The following is a 20,339-nucleotide window of genomic DNA, read 5'->3' on the forward strand; positions in this document are numbered from 1 at the left end:
AAACTCAGCACCACCTTTAAGATGAAGGTAAATGGGCAACTTGCGCTGAAGTTTGCGGTGCCGATTGCAGCGACATAACACACTGCCTAGCGAGAAGAGCAAGCAGCTTTGGGTAGTACTCTTAGTACTTTTCCGCGCCACCTTCAGGCGCTTATTGGCGTGAGCCTCCACGCTCGGTTGAAGGCGCACGTGCCGTGCGTCAGCTATCTGGGCTAAGCCGAGAGAAGCTAGGCAATGAATACTGTCAGCCTAACGCGAGTATCTAATCGCGCAGAATGTGTTCTCGCGTTTGCAGCGGCCCAAGCCGCTGACAAAAACAGTTTTGAGTATCCGAATGGAACAACTGCAGTGCCACCTTGGCAGCGCAGGCTCCCCACACACGTACGTAGCTAAAGCAATGCCGATAGCTTGCTCCGGAAACAGAGGGGTCATCGAACAGCGACACCTAGTCAGGAAAGCAAAAATGGGCGGGTAGGGGGCGGGGGAGGTGGTCGCGAGGATTCGGTGCAAACCATCGCGCAAAATGTACTCGTTGGTATCGTCGTCAAGCCCGCCGCGGACGTTCGTCCGTGGTCATTTATCAGCGTCACGTGATCATGCCCTTGCAGCGCGGCGTCCCGATTGCTGAGCTGCATCTACGCCGCTGTTCCTCACGGCTCGCTTAAAAAAAAAAATGCCAGTGTGCAAACGGTTGCCCTCCTGTTCTCACCCGTCGTGGCTGAAAGATGGTAGTGCTCGAGGCCTCATCGATCACCGCTCCGCGACTCGCTGTGCGCGCGCGTATGGCCTCCCCGTTAACGCGGGCGCCTGTCGCGAGATGATGCTGCAGGTATCGCAGCCCGCGCTCTCCCGAGCTTTGATCAAAGTATTGGAGGCACGTGATATCACCGCAAAGACGCAACCATTTTCACTTGAAGTCGCTTGCACAACAAAAGGATGCGCGCACAGAGGGTACCAAGGTTCGAACCTTGCTACTGCGAAACGCACTAAGTTGATCAACTGGTAGCCAGTTACCAACTGGTAGCGAAAGTCCCATGGGGCACCAGCGTGACGACACAGCGAGGCAAGAGTTTCGTGTCGCCACCGGAGAGGCGTAATAACCAATGAAGAAAATAACAGTGATGTCATGAAGACATTTTTTGGAGCGCAGTTTGACAGATTTGTTTTCCCCTGTTTATAAATGGCAAACAACTAGGCCAACGACGAAGAAGACAGACCGGTCTACGGACAAGTCGGAAAATAATAGAAAAAGCAGCTTTTAAGGCCATTTAACTTGACACTTGGTTTGGCTGCACACTTAACTCTACTCATGACGATGTTGAACTGGGTTCTTTCTTAGCCGACTTGTCCGCACATCGGTCTGCCTCTGTCGTCGATGCTCTGGTGTTTCGTCGTGTACCGCGTAGAGCCACGGTACGGCTTTTTTCTGGAGGCACCTTCTTAAATAAATTGAGGCCTAAAGTGGATTCCACAGTCCTATAAAAGGGAATCACATTGCTTGAGTGATTTCACTCATGACACAATTAGGTGATCCGATAGACGTTGTGTTACAATGAAAGTCATCATTTGCTGACTCAAGATTACACAGCCGCCACGGTGGCTGAGTGGTTATGGCGATCGCCTGCTGACCCGAACGACGCAGGTTCGATTCCGGCCGCGGCTGTCGAATTACGATGGAGGCGAAATTCTAGAGGCCCGCGTACTGTGCGATGTCGATGCACGTTAAAGAACCCCAGGTAGTCCAAATTATCCGAATTAAGCCCTTCACTACGGCGCCCCTCATAGCTTAAATCGCTTTCGGACGTTAAACCGCATAAAACCAATTAAGATTACTCACTCAGATGCACCGCTAAATAAAAAGAAATGATATTTTGAATGGTAGGAAGGTGACCATGCACCCTCCATTCAGCTGCCGTGGGGTTTTTAAACACAGACTCCGGAGATAGGAAAATGATCTCAGCGCAGCGTCTGCGGATGAAACGTGGTCATTTTATAAAAGGGTCACACTCACGTACTACAAGCAATGTGCCGTAAACGTCAGAAGAAACGCGAACAAGAAAACACTAGCGAGAAAATGCAGAAGTATTACCTCCTCGACAGGAAATGCAAACCAGGTTTGTTGCCCCTAAAAAAGAGCTGTTATCGCTCCTTAGAATTGAAAATAAACTGCGCTACTTTTCACTTTCCTTGGGCTAAGAACATGTCACGCTTTGCGCAATTCAATTTCCTGCTTTCGTTCCATTTGACGCTGACACACGTCAAGGTAGGCAAAGACGCGAACAGTTTAAGGGGCAACAGCGAAAGCATAAACGTCAACAAATTATACTCAGGTCCTTCACGTATTTATGCATATGCGCGTTTTATTGAGCCACTGAATGCAGCATCGGTCACAGCGAGCACCAAAGCATTACGGACAGAGTGCGAAATATAACTCCGTCTTTACTAGGAACATTTAGAACGACCCCATTAAGCACTACAAACTTAAGAGTGGTTCAGCGTCTCATACATCTATGTAAAACTACCGCTCACATACCAATCCACCACTAATAACTGCTTGAGCGCACTGAATTGACGCTGGCGCGTTAATGCGAGGCAAAAACCGAAACGCGCAGAAAACGGAACGGACTGAAGGCTTTGGGGAATGCGACGTTCCTTCTGAGAGCAATAAAACCTCGCGCTTAGGATTAGGTGCCAAAGTGACGCAATGAGACACCGGTCGTACAGGTGTCCTACCACCGAACACACCGCCACTTGCCGTGACGTTTCCCCATGCTAAGCGCTGACGCAGCGTCCTCGGACCGTCCAAGAAGGCGCGCTTCTCAGCATGCGCTCACCGCCTTCGCCTTCCTCTCGTTGCAAGCTTTACCACGACCAAAACAACGAAATGCGAAACTGTGTGACATAAGTTGCGTTGTACACAATCACTAAAAAACGCAAGCGTGAAGCTAAAACGCCGCCGCTGCCTAACCGCGCGTAAAAATATTTCCGTATGGGTCTTGTTCATGCGCTGAGCGGGCTGGCGGGTCTATACAAGGCCGAGATAGGGCGCTAGAAACCATCTACTATATTACTACGAAAAACATAATTTACGTGTCGCTTTTTTAACCCAGCAATCCTGAATCACGTTTATTTACCCGCATGATCGTAATACTTTACTTTCGTTTTTTTTAAACTGTAATATAGTCTTCAGTTGCACTATACTTCAGTATAGTTGTATCTACATTCCCAGGGGTCCTACCAATCGCACTTTTACAATTTATGACACACACGCGCGCACACACACGCACACGCACACCCCCACACGTACACGTCCAAGTACACACGTACACGTACACGAGCTAAGCCCTTTAGCAGAAGTCCTGTGCTCAGTGCACAGGTTCGAAGAACCTCATGAAGTGCATTGTCATGGAACGCTGCAAAAACTCCGCCGAGAAGCTCTAACGACTCTCGGGGAAAGTCAAGAAAGGTTTTAGATAAGTTCGCTAAATTTCGCAGTTCTCCCCAAAAATATGCAGCCACCGGTCATTATGCAGTCTGCATTATACCAAAATTATGTTAAAGCACAGGAAGAGAGATTCAGGGAGCCGGATGAGAAATTAATGAAAACAGGATGGCGGCAGCTAGCTCAGAACAGGGCCCGTGTCGCTGGTCATTTGCAAAACTATTTCTCCTGCAGTGGGCTTGGTTATGCTAACAATAAGAATGGTAATGATAGTCATGATAATCGCGGTCAATATCATGAAAGAAACAAAAAGAATACGAATCACTAGCCTAGCCCATAAGGTAGCAGTCCAGATATCGGTTCCAAAGCAGCCGCTTATAGGCACTGACATCCGAACGAACCAGCGCTGCGCATGGCGCTTTGCTAGGTTCACACTAAACTTGAAAAGAGCCAAAAGGGAGTAAGATCTCCTCAACTGCCATCTTTTACGAGGAACAATACGCTGCCCAAGCGCAGCCAAGGTAGCACGAGCGTTCCTCACCCGTCCGTGCCCGCTTCGGCTTCTCAGAGAGGAGGTCGCGCGGGGCATAGGCTGTTAATAGTTCGTTTGCTGATTTAGCACCTGCGCTGGTGGTGGTTTTGTAAGAAATCGCGTGAAGGCACAGCGCACCTCGCTCTGAGAGCCAGGGTGTCGAACCGGAATTTTTCGGGCTACCTTCGGGTTCGAGCTCACACCTTTCGGGTTCAGTTCCGAATTCGGCTTCGCAGCAGCATTCCGATCCGGTTTGATCCGGCTTGAACCGCGAAAACACAGATGGGTTTTCTGACGAACCTTGCTGCTGCGTTGTTACCTTCTAATCCGAAAGCATTATATGGTTCGAGTCGTCGGAAACGCAACCCGGTGTCGGCTAGCAGCAGTGATCCCAAAAACTTGAGAATACGTCACCGTGGTACCAAAGAAAATTAAGCTCCTTCCGATGGGGCGGGGTATTGAACACATAACTTTCCGATTGCGGGACGAGCACACAACCGATAGGCCACAAACCGGCTTTTTGTCTTCATTTCCAGTTTTGACAGTTTACAACAGATCACAAACTTATGTTCTGCGCTGCACTCTCAAACATCAAGAGCGTACATGTGTTTCATTCACGTGAGAGAATCAAAACTGTTTCAGAGAACACAACTCTCCCATAAACTCGATAAGTTCATGTCCAAAACATAGCTCCTTGTACACTTCACGCAGCTTAAGTACATTTTCTTTGAAGTAATCTCGGACAGACCGCGCCTCTTCATCGCAGTGCCGTACAGCCATCCTGCTTCGCCAAATACTGTGCAGGACAAGAAGGAAAACTACATCGTATTTATAATGATCCAGCTCAACGTCCAGGAATCGTATCCCATAAGGCGTCAAGGGTAAGTCCTTCTTTGTTGTACGCAGGAGCACGTCTCAAAAGAGCAGCGCATCCCAGCAATCAATAAAGACGTGTTCTATTGGCTCTGGTTTGTGACATAACAAGCAGTCAGCACCCCATGGTAAAAACAATCCCTTCTCCATCCAGGTTTTAACCGGAAATGTGCAACTTGAAGGAAAACGTCTTCACATCCGCTGGCACCACCATTTTCCTTACTCTTTTTAAAACATTTCCTCCTTGGCCTCCACTATACAAAGATCGATATATTGGCTCGGGGAAAACACAGTCAAGCAAAATGTTTTAGCAATTTCCTACGCGTGACATTTGAAAGGTATTCCAAACTGAAGCGAGCATTTAGAAGCCGGACAGCAAAGATCACATCTTTCAAAAATCTACTTGCACAGTATCGCATCCAGTCTACAGCGGAAATAACGTAGTTTGGCAAAGCCGAAGAAAGCCTCACTTGAATCAAAGTCCGCAGGAAATGGTCGCGTTGATCTCGAAGAAACATAAATCCTGACACCACCTGCCTCAGGTACAAGTGTTGAATGTAAAGGCCCCCTTTTCTCAAACGCAGAAATAAATTATCACGTTTAGTCCTCTCCCATGAGGACTGCCAAAAAAAAAAAAGCTGCGAAGAGACGATTAAAGATTTGAATGGTAAGTCGAGAGCACGAAAGCACCTGCAACATATAGCACACTTTTGAAACTAGGTATGCATTACATATATACATTACATATATATACAGTTCTTTTCCGGACCATGTCTGTGTACGCGTTGACAGTTCTTGAATTTTATCCTTCCAAAATTCATAGTTAACTCGATACCTGTCGAGAGTGAAAGATAGGTATTTGGAAGAGACATGTGACCATTTTACATTTGCATGAAACAAAGGAAAGACTACTTACGTGCTTTTAATGCGAAAACATTTTTTATTTCCGTTTTATTTCTTGAGCTACTTTATTTTTTCTCGTACTTTCTAATTACACACCTACTCGTTAGCATACAGGCGTAAGGCAACGCATATACTAGGTCCACCTTTGTCCGCCAAGCGCCAACGCCGGTCTGTGGCCTATGATTTGGAATCATAGGCCGCAAACCAGCGTTGGTGCTTGGCGGACAAATAGTATATTCGTTGCCTTACGACTGTATGCTAAAGAGCAGGTGTGTAATTAGAGAGCACTAAAAAAAATAATTCAAGAAATAAAACGGAAATAACAAATGATTTCGCATTAAAAGCACGTAAGTAGTCTTAATTGCCCTCCGTAATTGTTCTGTGTTAAGTCGGCATGCAACACTTGAAAAAATAATTTGATGCGAGAAGCTTCAATTTGACCCATTTTATTTTACTGCTCGCTGCAAAAAGTGTACAAATATACAGCGAGAACTGCAAATTCAAATGAACTCAGATGTCGTGGTTTGCTTACATTGCTTTCATAAATTTTTAAAATTTATTTGTGCGGAACATATGAAACACATACGGTGATAACTACAGAAGGAGGTCCCAAGGTAGTTGCTCAAAATCAATTCCTCCCGCTCGGAAGCAAAGCAGCCAATGCACCAGAGATACACACGAAGATTTGTATGGACATAAGAGGAGAGGGACTGGAGAGCAAGAATATGAGAGAAGAGGAGTGCTAGAGACACTTTCCACCCTCTGTGTCCAGTATCTGATGATCTCAAGCGTGCTGGAAGCAGGGAAATATTCTAACATTCTATTCCACTAAAAAGAGCCACTTGAAGACCTAAAGCTTATTGACCGATCAGCTGAGTGCCCCTGGTTTACAACATTGGTGCTAACGTTAATCGCTAACAGAATATGAGAAACCTTAGATTTCAGTCAAGCAGAACAACAAGGCGGTTTTAGGAAAGGGTAACCGACATTAGACCATATATCAGCACCATAAATAAGGGGACAGAGAAACGTTCAAACAGCAACCAGCTCCTAGCATAGGGAACGTATCGGGAGCACTGAACTTAGACAAACAGGTAAACGAAACAGAGACTAAAGAGGTAACGTGCACTACTAGCGCACGTTGCCTGCTTCGTTTCTGTTTCCCGTGCCTGTTTGTAGTCGTGTTCAAGTACAGCACGCCCAATACATTCAAGATGCACAACCAACTAGCCAGCTTTATAGCTTTGCTAACGTTGATCCTTGCACAGCTTTCATAGATTACAGAAAAAAGAATTCATTCCAGGCTATCTCGTTTTCGAAGGTAGATGTAAGCATGAAGTGCATTGCAGGAGAGGCGCACTACATCTAGGGGCTGCCCACAGATGCATGATTGAAGCCCCGCACCTGTATCGGCCAGGTCATTTGGCTTCTGCACGTGCTGTTCCCTCGCCCGCTTCAGTTGTTTTAGGTGGTTCCTCTGGCTGCTTTCGCGACTGCAGAAACCCTCACCATCGGCCGCTTTTCTCAGCTAGACCGCGCGCGCCCGACTTCCACGGCCTTTTCTGGTGGTTTACATGCTGCCGCATTCAGCCGCTTTATTGGGGAGGGGGAGGGGGGGGGGGGGGGGGGGCAGCGCGCTGAGCGTCTCCTGCGAACACCGTACCTTCGTTCCTCTTTACACTATCTACGTAAAGCTAAGAGAATAGAGCGGGTAATTTGCGGGGATTCTATTTGTCGACGTGCTATTCACAAGTTACCACTCAGACCAGAAACAGAGCTTCTATAAGCTAGAAAGGACCCCAAATCGAAATACAGGTGTCGCCATCATCGGCCGATCCCGTCCGTAAAATGACTGCGTTGTCTTCTATTTTTCGGCGTGGATCCCAGATGCTACACGGCACAGCCATTTGCGTCAAAATTGTGCCAACCCGTGTCGTTAGGTAAGGACGTGATGAGTTTTATTCGACTATTGGGATAGTTTTTAAATTCGTTTTCTCTGCGTTAAATGCCGCTTTTCCTGCTGGACAGACATCCAAATAGCCAGAAGAGCCAGCGAATTAATTTTTACTGAGAAAAATGAGTGTATAAAATAGTCCTCAGTGTTGTCTTGAAGCCCATACTTTACAATTTTTTAACAACTGAGGTCAGACACGCTGCGGTAGAAAATAAACATAAGCACGCATCACGAAGCGCTTTGTTAAGCACCTGTGTTAAAGTAGTGGTGTAAATTTTGCCATTTGGTTGAGATTCATTGAAACACAAAGAGAAAAAAACTTTAGACCGAAGCTTACTGGCTTAAGCCTGACAATCAGCGAAAGCTGACTGCAATTAGCAGCCGAGAGGGCTGGAGTGGCCGGCCCGTTTTGACGTTTCACATTGCGACTCACAGGTCCGTGTTCGGGTCTCTACGGTCACGTCCATACTCGGCCTTCCTCCGCTTGCGCTCTTTGGTTCGATTGCGTCCTCTGCACAGTTCACAGAATGCAAGGCCTGCTTGCATGAAACAGATTAGACAGCCTAGTTGCCAGTGCTGTCTTATTTGAAGTCGAAACCCGCCTTTGGTTTTTTTGGAAATGAAAGGCACATAACTAGCTCGCTGGGTCAGCGGACACCCAATCGCGCTGTGAGGTGGCGGTGGTGTCCACTAAATACAGCGTAACGCGGTATACGGCTGCCGTTGTACTCCCTAAATGGCTTGTACTATGGCTTCTACAAAGCTATTACAGCCTTCGCTGTACAAATGACGCGACTTAACAAAATCACTGGACGAGCGCAGAAAGAAGTACTGCAGTCTGATGCAACTCAAAAACCAAGTGGGAAAGGCCACTCAAAGTATGCCCTCCAGACAATGACGTCGAGCGGTTTTCATGATTTAACAGTTAGCCCGTAGTTAATCACCTGCCATGCGCGATTTATCTGCGGTTAATCTTTTGTCATGGTAGCGGGACAGCGGATTAACCGCTGATGGAAGGCATCTGCTTTGTTCTTGCGTTGTAACAGACTATAGTCCGCTAAATGCACTGAAAGTAAGCTAATATGCGCAACCCGTCAGCGACGCTCATGTAATAACAAATGATGTGAGAAGAGAACTAGCTTTAATGCGCGTTTTTGGCTTCACTATACCTCTATTGCTACCTCAAGCCGGACTATCTTACGCGCTGATTTCCGCCTCTAACGAACAGTGTCCGGGTTCTGGAAAAAAAAACTGCTGCGATATTCTTACGCATCCTTTACTTTCTAGCTCCTATTTGAAACAAGAAATGTCTTGAAATGTACAGCATCCGTCAAAAGTATACAGCGGAAGAGGTTTGCTTCTAAGCTGCTTAGCGTGGCTCCCTAGCTCAAGCAGTCGAAACCTTGGGAAGATTGAAGACACAAAGCCATTACTCTTTCGAGATATTACGGTCGCTGAGGATGCATAACGAGGCATACTCCAGGCCTCACAAGCAAATCGTTTGGGCTGTATTCTTTTGACAGGGGGGGGGGGGGGCGTGGTTGGAGGGGGGGGGGGGGGTGCACATCTCCCACAACGTGGTTGGATTAGAGTACGTTTCACATATGAGCAATGTGTGGCCCAGAGAAAGGAAAGCTATTTTCACTGGACGCATTTTGACTTGGGAAAGTTCTAACAATTCCATCGCAATTTTCAGCAAAGAACTGAAAGAGGGAGGCGGCAATACACGTAAGGTTTGTTGTTGATCTGGTGAAAAATGTTTTTTGATTGGCGAAAGCACATTATGAAAGCTGGAAGGTTGGTTTCTAGACGTTACATTTAACTTTTTTTTTGTTACGACTCTCATTTTTCTTTACTGCCTAGCCCAGCACTCGGCGTCTAAATTAGCGCGGTAAATCCCTCTTTTTGCCTGAAAACAAAACAAAATTTGCCATGTTGCGCCAAAAGCAGGTCTGAATCGTGTCCGAAACCGGTTATGAACGGTTCCTTCGAATCGTTTCGGCTCGGGTTCAGTTCCAAGATGACGAAAAAAAATATGGGTTCGGTTCTGGTTAAAAATACGGGTTCAGTGCCGGTTTTGGTTCGAGACGCCCTGCTTGTGGCGGAGATCGCGTAGGGCGGGCGGCTCCCCCGCCTCGCCAGACTCGTGACCGTCGGATTAGCCGCTGGCAACAGCGAGATTCGGCGTGATCGCCAGCGTGAGAAGTGTTGGCAACACAAAATTCAGCCATGTGTGAACCGGCAAGCGAAGCCCCTATGCTTGGCGGTCGAACGCAATTTCGTCGCCAGATAAACGCAGTGTCGCAAGCTTAAGAGGGATGCATTCGGCATATAGTCAGATACAACTCAAGTGTGCAGTGAAGCTCGTCCCACATTCAGGACAGCCGCAAAGAATTCCTCCGCGACAAAACGTAGTTCGTTGATAAAGCATTTCTTGTTACCTTAAAAGAGGCGGACCATAAGAAAAAATTATAAGGTCAAGAACTTTTGTGCCTCTGACTTGTTTGATATAGTTAAACGTGAAAAAATTACGGAGGGCACTTCAAACTACATATGTGCTTTGAATGCGAAAAAAAAATTTTTCTTCCTTTCTAATGACACACCTACTAATTAGCATACATTCGTAAGGCAATAACTACACTAGTTCCACCTTTGTCCGCTAAGAAGGAACGCGGTTCTCTACCTCCACAGTATAAGGAAGATGAGAATGGCTATAAGACACGCTGATGTGGACGCTCGCTCAGCGAGGGAGTATTTCATCGAGAGTGTGGCCTATCAAAAAGGACTGTCTAATGGTCAGAGCGAGCAACCTGAATGGATGCTAGTGTTGAGTGATCTGGCAAACGTGAACCGTTTTTGAAACACAGCGCAGCCTCAACTGCGGCTGAAATTTGGAATATTATTGTATTGATGTTATGGCTCTGCTCCTGCTGTAAACTTTTTTTTTTGACCGTGAACAGGAAACGAAGAAGGAAAAGTTTTGTGGCCTATGGGTTGCTTGCTCACCCCGCCGTCTGAAGGGCCTTGGTTCAATTCCAGGCACCCTGGGAAGAAATTTTATTTTTTTTAAACCACGGTGACGTCATCTGAGATTTTCGTGACAACTTTCGCGATCAACGACGACAATGCCGAGCTATGTTGCTGATGAGCCATGTAATGCTTCCGCATTAAAATGCTGATTTCGTTTACTATTCTGGTTGGTGAACAGAGTAACACAGTTCTGCGCTGATCGTAGTCAGTTCTTACGAACTGCTGTCTGAACCGCACTATAGCTGCCCCGTGGGCCACACCCGAATCATGGGCGGAGCCGCTGCGTCCTAAACACGCGTGCTGACAGATGAGTAGCGTGCTCCCAGAGTCGAACAGGCAGCAGCGAGAACATCGCCTTGGGGACAGCTTTTTCCCTGAATTTTTCGTGTTAAGCAGTACGTTAGCAGTTTTTTTTTCTAAGCGACAGTAATCAAGTAAAAAAATTATCTTCGTTTAGCACAGGCCCCTTCGCAGATTCGCTCATCTACTAAATGTAAGATGCTATGTTACCCAGGTACTGTAGGTAGACAAACGAAACAAGGACGAGATGGTCAGGCATTGAGTCAAACTTATTTTTCATGTTTTTTATATTTTCCACATGCAGTAGTACAGTTCATCGATGTGAAAATTTCAAGCAAGAACATGACAATTCTTGGTGTTGTCGCATTATTTCCGCCGCCAACATAAGGAGGATTTCGCGCAATGTTGAATAAACGCAATCTTTCTGAGGAACCTAAAAGATTATGAAACCAGTTGTCAAGACAAGCCTAGCGAGACACTTCCTCTCTTACTGCATGCGGTCTTTACATTCCGGACAAGATGCACGCATTGCGAAAACCTGCACCCAGTTTTCAAGCGTGACATTCCGAAACACCAAAGCATTCCAGACTAGTAGTCGGATACAACCAATAACGAAGCGGCAAACGGCTCCAAGGACGCCCTCCAGCCAATGGCGTCGCAGTTAATCCCATGTCAGGCTTAGCGTAGCTGGGGTCAACAGTTGACGCTAGGAGGACAAGGAATTAACTCCGGATTCACCACGACGTCATGAAAATCGGTCGACGCCATTAACTGGAGGGCCTCCTTTGAGGGTCACCTGCCGATTTGTTCTTGAGTTGCATCGGATTATAGCCAAGCTGTCTAGCAGCAAAGATTAAGCGCGCACGTTATCCAAGCTATCCTTCACGCCTGTCGTGTGTGTATGCGGAGGTGGGGGGGGGGGGATGCATTGATATGTGTTTGACATGCATTGTCTTGGAAAATTGTTCAGTTTAAGAACGGCCAAGCATCACGTTAGCGACGTGAAATGTACGTTTGTAAAGCCGCAGAGAAATCTTTGGACTCGGGAGGAGAGGTATTCACAAAGGGCACTCCACACCCAGAGCCTTTCTGTTTACCGAGACGAAAAGGCTTATAGGATCAGGGTGGTGCGTTATTCAGAAGAAACCGCAAATTAAGTGCCACCATCCATTTACCCAAGTACGGCGGCAAGAACACGAGCAAAAAAAGAAACTTCCACTTCATGATTGCAGGGGCTCTCATTTTCCGCATTTCTTGCTCAACATGTCATTCACAAAATGCGCGGAGTCACATTTCAAGGCACGAGCTGCGAGGTGCGCTCCTTGGGGAGGTTCCGCAATGGCAGATCCCGGCGGAGCCAATTAATGTCGAAAGGCTCACCGCTATGTTCCCTCAAAAAGTTGGTTCGTTGCCGAGCACAGAGTGCTCGGATGAACGAGAAGGAGGAGGGTGCCCTTGCCAACGCACGTATCTAGGGTACCTTGCCTTAGAAAGAAAGTTCGTAACAAAGAAAAGACGAGGCGCCTAAGCGGTACTTACGTGCTAAGTTCAACGTCAGTGAGAGTCTTTCGGCCATCTTTTTCTGATAGCAATTCCGCCGAATTGTAAAGCTGCATATTCTCTCTCCTCTCATTAAATATTCAGGAGCGTTATTCGCAGTAATAGATGGTAGCAACCACGAGCTGAAACCAAGCCTTAAGTAGTTCACATTAAAGCAGCTCTCCCTTCTTTACCTTCTGCCAAGCATACCACCGGTATAGGGCTCCAGCGCTGCAGTTTTGAAAGTATAGTAGCGCCGTCCTTTGGCTGAAAAGAAGGTTGGCAGTGTAGTACCTCGCGGGCCCTGCCTGTGCTGCAGCGCATATCTATAGCCAGGCTTTTGAGTCGACTCGCGCTGTGTTCTGTCCCTCTGTGAGCGCAAAAAGGTTCCGCATGTATCACGGACCGCGCGGTGAGCCAACTGTGGCCTGAGGCCTAAAAAAAGCGTTTCGCGTGCATTGCGGCGGAATATTAAAAAAAAAATGCAACGTCAATCTTGACGTGCAGCCCTCATCTCGACACATTGTCACCGCCGCTACTGCTGCCTGCGTCGTAGGCTGCCACGAACGAGCTAACAAGTGAAACCTTCGACTCTATCGTTTTTCTTCAAAGCCACATTAAGCAGGGGTACGCTGCGATGAACACGGGGAGTCCGGTGCACTGGTTGAGAGAATCATCCTTCGCGCTATGCTGGCTGCTTTGCCGGTCAAAAATTGCAACATATGTTGTACAGCCTTCTACCTACGCGTGTTTATTCTTGTCCGTGAGGGAAACTGACCACTGAGATGCTCTATTTGGCAGTTGTACGTCAAGCAAGAAAAAAGTGAAGGGTATGCAGCAAATCACAGTGTGCCTAGAATTTTCGGTACATCAGCGCAAGCACCAATTTACCGTTAAGACAAAAGAGCAATAGACGGAATTTTGATCATATTCATGATTCTTAATCAACTGACACAGTAGCATTTCGACCGGTAGGAAGTACAGAAGTAGATAGCCACGCGCTTGAACTGTCAGTGCACTCTGAATAGCGCCGAATGGGCGAATTTGATGCCAAGTCACCGCTGTTCCAACACCGCAGGCTGAAGTGTTACGAATACAAAATTAATTTCAAGACGGTTCAGCAGCTGACCGAGGTTCGCGCTTTTACAGTGAATTGCACATTCTATCGACAGATAACACTGGTAAGCTAGAAAATATACTTGCGCTGCACTTAACCCAAAGCTAAGAAACAGGCAGCGAAGAAAGGCAATATCAGCTATGTGAATCGGATTAAAACTGAGATGATGGGAGGAGTTGTTTTCAGTGTTTCTGTCAGAAACACAGATTGTAAAAAAAATTGTCGTAACCTCAAAACACAAGCCTCCTTTCAAAGACATATAAAATATTATAAAGTAGACAACACCTGTTCAAACCTGGGTTATCACACTCAGCTGTATCTCCGAAATTAGAACACTTAGTGTTTATATAGCTGCACAATTCAGAGGGGCGGGAGAAGGTGTGTTGTAAACATCTAAATTAAATGTCCCGCCTTTTCGAGGTATACTGTATCTCCTCTTCACGAATAGCCGCCGCGGTGGCTGAGTGGTTACGGCGCTCGGCTGCTGGCCCGTAAGACGCGGGTTCGATCCAGGCCGCGGCGGTAGAATTTCGATGGAGGCGAAATTCTAGAGGCCCGTCTACTGTGCGATGTCAGTGCACGTTAAAGAACCCCAGATGGTCGAAATTTCCGGAGCCCTTCACTACCGCGTCTCTCATAGCCTGAGTCGCTTTGGGACGTTAAACCCCCATAAACCAAACCAATCTTCACGAATAGCTACTGATCTGCAAATCATGCCGAAAGACAAAACGGTGGCGGATTTTTCTTTTTTGCTTTAACGGTAACGTAGGAGGGGCACTACTGCACGCACATTGCAGCGCTACAGCCCATCTGCTGAGGTTATCTTATGCCTGAATGCATCACGTCGTACTAAATTCAGTGCTCTAGCAGAAAACTTCGCAAAAAACACCACCACCGGAGAGGCTTGAATACTGTTAGGGTAAATGACACCGCAACTAACCTCGTAATGCGGTCTTCTGAAGCGAGCATACATTCAGGTAGTATGGAACGGACAGATCGCACGGGCCATAGTCAAGTGTTAAAAATAGCGATATTCGTCGCCTTACCAAAGCAAACAACGAACAAAAACGAGCGCAAAAAAGCCTTCGACTAAAAGTAGCTCCGCCCCATGCGCAACAGCATCACACAGTGATAAAGCTGAAGTGCTTCCAACATCCGAAATTTTCTGTAAATTTTCATTTCGATCATTTTCTCACCCCTCTAATATGTGCTTGGCATTATTGGCCAAGAAAAAATGGCACATAGTGGCGTGTCATTCTACTCAGAGAAAAACATAATCGCTAGCTGGAAAAAAGCCTTTACGTAGTCGGCGTTCATGTTTTTCTCTCACGGCACAGTTGAGGTGTCCACCGGCGAAGTGAGCCTCTTTCCTATCCTCAAATCCAGAGGAAGGTCTAGATGCGAATAGGGCTAGACTGCGAATCCTAACCGCGGTCTGAACACTCTCTTTGTTTTTAGGGAAGGAAAGGCTCAGTGAGAAAAAATACTTCTAACTAGACCGCGTTGCTCGTGTGATGGTGATGCGTTACAGGGCTGTCCTTGTACCCCCTAACTTTTGTTTGTCTTGAGCTAGGCTCGATTAGTTCGATTTTCAAGCTAAGCTCAAAATATAGCGCGGCTCGATACCTGTGCTGTGCGGAGTGCAGTAGCCTGAAAGGCTACTGTCGAAAAGGTTAGTGTGAAACCATGGACTTACCCAAGCCCATGGCTCACACTAGGGTGCGTCCTGTTGTGGGAAACTTGGGACTCAGAATACTTGAAAAGAGTGAGGCTTCGTCACCCTGCACTTCTTTCGTACTCGCAAGTTGTCATTTATGGGCGTCTCAAAACTTTTTTCAATGACCCTCATACAGACCGGCCGCGGCTGCCGGAGCACAGGAATAATTAACGCTGTATTTAAAGGCTACGGTGTTCTACGCCTCAACACGAAAACGCAGGCTAAGGTTGTGGCAGAGGTTCAAAATTACCCAGGGTTTAGCCACAACCTGAACGAATTTCGGAGTATAAATCGCACTGCATCTCCTGGCACGACGTTTCTCAGTGCGACGTTTGGCTTTTGCATGTATCATCTCACGTTCTGCCTGCGTTGTACTCACAGCAATATCTATTTGATCAAACGTCCTACTTCGTCTCCAGCGCTGTCGCGTCGCCCACCCTTCCTGTCATCCGGTCACGCTGTTGACACTTTCGTCCTTCGCCTCGGTGAGAAAGCCGTCGTGCTCATTTCCGCTCGCAGAGCCCGGCCTGTGACTTCCCATCCTCTTGGATGGACCTGCGGCGCTTTTAGCTCTAGTCTTTTCTCAATAGAGTCTCTGGCGTTTACCAGGCCGATATTTTATAGCGATAGCTACACTACGACACCTCTTCGACCCTTCCGCGTGGCACCATTTGAGCTTCGTGGCACCACTTGAGCTCCGCGGCGGTGCCATTAGTCACGTGGCTGGTGACATGGGTTGGTTACGTGGTGCGGAGTAGTTTCTGCTGCCGGCGGCGCGGCGCGTAACAGCTTCCACAAACAGCTGTGCGCATGCGCCGTGTCAGGTGGGAAGAAGATGAAGGAGGAACGCCCAGCGAAACGGAGCGGCGAAAGACTAACTTTGCAGTTCGACTGAGCGAGCTCCACTCGGCCAGATGTAGCTATGGCGTCACTCCAGGTTTAGCAAGAGCGAAACCATCACCAATTTTTTTTTAGTTTGTGCGTTGCTTGACTGCCTCCGCACATCATTCGCTGCTGAATTTTGAAGCTCCAGCCTGAGATAATTTTGAATTTGAGAGCGTTAGCCCAGTTTTCCTTATTCACAGGCGGCATTCGGGAGCCTATGGTCACGAACTTGTGCTGCATACAGAATGAATGGTGGTCAATTGAGTTCGTCCCGTATTTCTGCCGTAGCAGCTGTGCTTAACGTCAAACGTACCGGCTGCACCCGTTCGCGCTTTTAAGCAAGTTAATAGCGGTGCGGTGCTCTTCACTGCCCTTAGTTCGAACACGGCACGCGTTTTCGCCGACCCGGTAAGTTGGAGCTTAATTGAGTTACACGCTCTCGTCCACGGCGCTCTCGCTTGGCGAGATCTAATTTTCCAAGTTCCTACGTGACTATATAAATGAAGATAGCTCACTGTCCGTTCTTGCTAGCTTTCTAGCGTTTTTTTTTTTTCAGCATGCTTGCGGAGAACTTTCTGCGCTTAGTGACTGCCCTGTTTTTCCTCATGGATGGTGCCAGCCGTGGATCAATTTTTCTAGCGTTTGTGAGGACGCCGTATACACTTTGAGGGCCACGCTTATTCGCCGATACTGTTCTTGTACTGGCTGCTATAAACATCTGCCAATAACTGCAGCGCTACTCGCGTTGGGCTATTTAGGCATTGTTTCCACGGTTTTCGTGACGCAATCCCGTCAAATGAGTAGGCTGGTTAAGTTCGTTATGGTCCCCTGCGATAGCCATGCAGTTATCGCTTGGTTCCAGTGCATACATGAACTCTCGCTGGCCCTCATAAACTAGACGCTACAATCGGATGCAACACAGGAACGAATCGGCAAATGCCCTTCAATGGAGGCACTCCAGCCAATGGCTCCTGCCGATTCTCATGATTTCGTGTTTAGCCCCCTTGGACCTGAGAGCTTGACAACGAAGTAGTTGGCAGATGAAATAGAATCAACCACGGCTTAATGGTATTAGCCGCGGTGGCATGAAAATCGGCCAACGTCATTGGCTGGATGGCCTCCTTTGAGGCTTTGAGGCTCATTTGAGTTAGTTAGTTAATTAGGGTTAGAGTAGCTTCAGCCGTCGTGATATGAGCTTATCTGAGAGTTTAGCTAGCCAGATGGAGTCAATCTTACGTTCAGAAGGCAAGAATATCTTCTGATGCAGTGATTGCTGGCGAACACCTAATTACTCACAAGGTTTGTCTCTTAAAAGTGCATCATTATGGTGAGGCTGATAAGTAGGACAAAGAAAAGAACAATAAAGTCTAATCCAAAACGAAAAGAAAATGAAACTACGCGTATGCGGAAGCAGTGTTTCGGCCTGTTTGAAATGAGGCGAGAGCAGTAGCGGTTTTACAAACAGGGGCAACCTTACCAACGTGCGCCAGAGCCAAAACAAGGATTAAGGAGAAGGTGACCACAGCCCTACCTTCCAAGCTCTGACATCGCATGCGAATGCACGGTGGCAATGCGTGTGCAACGACGAATCAGGTATCTGAAGCTTTCTCGCAACCTGCACACCTCGTAATAACACACCGTGTTCAAGTTTGTCCAACAATTATGCCCCAGCTCACCAACTTCTGGGGAAAACGCCACCTGCAGCAAACGCTTTTGGCGTATGACTCTCGGAAATTTCGTATATCGGACAAAATCCTTCGCCTTCAGCAGCGGCGCACTGTTAAACCTTAAATCTCAATCCGACAGCATGCAGTGGCTGGGAACGGATGTGTTTTGCTTTCTATGGGCAAATACAAAACTGTTTGACAATGGACCAAGTTAAATATAAACCGGTCTTCACCGTCTTGTTGAAAGGCTACAGACTGCAACAATTACCTCAGGATAGGACTTGGGTGGGACCTGATCACCTCTCAGTGTGTCATAAAACGCTTGCATTTGAACAGTTCAACTGTGACCGGGCATCAGTGGAAGCGGCCCCTTATCTGCGCAACCTCAGTGTTCGATCAATTCAGATATGGGCAGCATTTGAAGACAAAAATCGGTTCGCTTTTATTTTCACCACTGAACTACCTGACAGATTTCCCTAAAATATATCCTGCTACAAATTTATAGGCATTCTTTCTGGTTAAGCCCCTTGCGCGCTGATTTCCAAATGCCTAAGCGCTAACCACCAACTGACCTCTCTACAAAACGCAGGACGCGCTGGTAGTTGCGAAATGTAACGTCCCAAGCTCTACGCGGGGCAATGAAGAACGGATCAGTGGAGGGCTACATATTAATTTCGGCGACCTGGGGTTCCTTAACGACCATCGTTTTGTAGCGATAGCTACATTACTCTAGCATTTCGAGCCTTCAGCGTGGCGCCCCTTGAGCTCCGTGGCTGGTCACGTGGCTGGTCACGTGGTTTTTCACGGAAAGCGAAACGGAAAGCCTTAAGCTTATGGAGGAGCGTAGCCAGGCGGATGTGTCTCTCGCGTCACTCCAGGTTTAACCAGAGCTAAACCACAGCCAACTTTTTGCACTTCGCCTCCATTAAAACGCAGCCGCCGTGACCGGGGTTCGATCCTGCGACTCTGAGCTCTGCAGCCGGATGCCGTAGCCACGCAGCCAGTGCAGTCGGTGGCATAAAACAGGGGACAAAGTGCAGTGCAAAACGAAAGGCGCTGATCTATCACTAAATTTTAATTGCACTAAAACACATTTTGTGCGCATATACTCGACATGGGTGCAACTTAAAATAAAATGATTAAAAAACTTAGGGCCTTCTTAAACACATTCTTAAAGAAGAAAATGCGACAGCATTTGGAAGTTGGCCCACCCTCAGATATTCCACAGGAACCCAGAAATTTAGGAATAAGTTCCGCCCAAAAAGTGGATTAAGGTGGATTGTTGGGACTAGTGGGTGGATTAAAGTGGATCAATGAGGATAACTGCGCTGATTAAGGTGGTTTATTAGGGATTCGTTTACGGGTTAGTGGGAATTAGTAGTTGAATTCATGTGGATTAGTGGCGGATTAGGGAAGTAGAGTGGGTCGGGTTAATATAATCCCTAATGACAATCCAATGGAAGCTACTCTAAAATTGTAGTCCTAAGATTTTCAAGTTTGGCGGTGTTGATGGCATCACGCCCCTCCCGACCAATCAGGCAATTTCGGTACGGAGAAACTGGATGGTTTTTGCAAGACTACAACCTAAGCGCTACTGCAATAAAATACAAATTAGTAGAAGAACCATCAATAGCCACACACCAGTAAAAAATCATAGGAAAGAAAAATTCCTAGTGCTTACTGAGCTGCGCGGTATTACTTCTGATGATGCTGTGCCGTGAAGAAAGGCATCTCTCTGCTTAAAATTTTGACTTACGAATGCTTGGGGCGAAACAGCTCATTTTCCCAAACATGAAGCTACTCTTGATATGAAACGTTGTATGATGAGGTAACTCATCCTGTGAAGTAATGAAGAACTGGCACGCCCATTTCAGATGTGGGGAGGCGTCGTTGGAAGCGGCCCCTGTTCCCAGGGGAACCTCTCTCTCCCATTGGTATACGCACATCGTGCTAGAGTGGAGGTGGACTTGTTGGACGGTTCCCAAGAAGCAGTTTGAGAACTAGCTCGAAGCACCAAGACATATGCAAGAAAAAGACATCCAGAAGAGAGTCTTCTCTTAGAACTTTCTCATCGCGTTTGCTACCTGTTTTCTCAAATAGGATAGAGTGAATCGAAGCGGTGGACATTGGAGAATGTGTTACGAAAGTGAAGCACATTTTGTCACCAGGCTGATTACGCTGTAGGATACTTACATTCACCATTATGACTCGGAGTCTAAATGCGCAGTCTACAACTTGGAACGTCTATGACTTAGCACCCACGGGAAAAATGCGTCTCGAAGGCTCATCTGGCAAGGTAGCACTTATTAACTTCCTTGGAAACAACGGGTGGCGGTGGTGAGAGATTATTTGCCAAAAGACGCACAGAGCAACGTCAGGC

The 20,339-nt window shown here is 47.2% G+C and overlaps 1 protein-coding gene across 3 annotated transcripts in view; it reads left to right on the plus strand.

Annotated features, from left to right (window-relative positions):
* Positions 1-20,339, plus strand: part of LOC144115664 (visual pigment-like receptor peropsin) — a 396,267-nt gene that overhangs the window by 206,044 nt on the left and 169,884 nt on the right. The window lies entirely within an intron of this gene.

The sequence above is a fragment of the Amblyomma americanum genome, chromosome 1 (genome assembly GCF_052857255.1).
Source record: "Amblyomma americanum isolate KBUSLIRL-KWMA chromosome 1, ASM5285725v1, whole genome shotgun sequence".
NCBI classification, from domain to species: domain Eukaryota; kingdom Metazoa; phylum Arthropoda; class Arachnida; order Ixodida; family Ixodidae; genus Amblyomma; species Amblyomma americanum.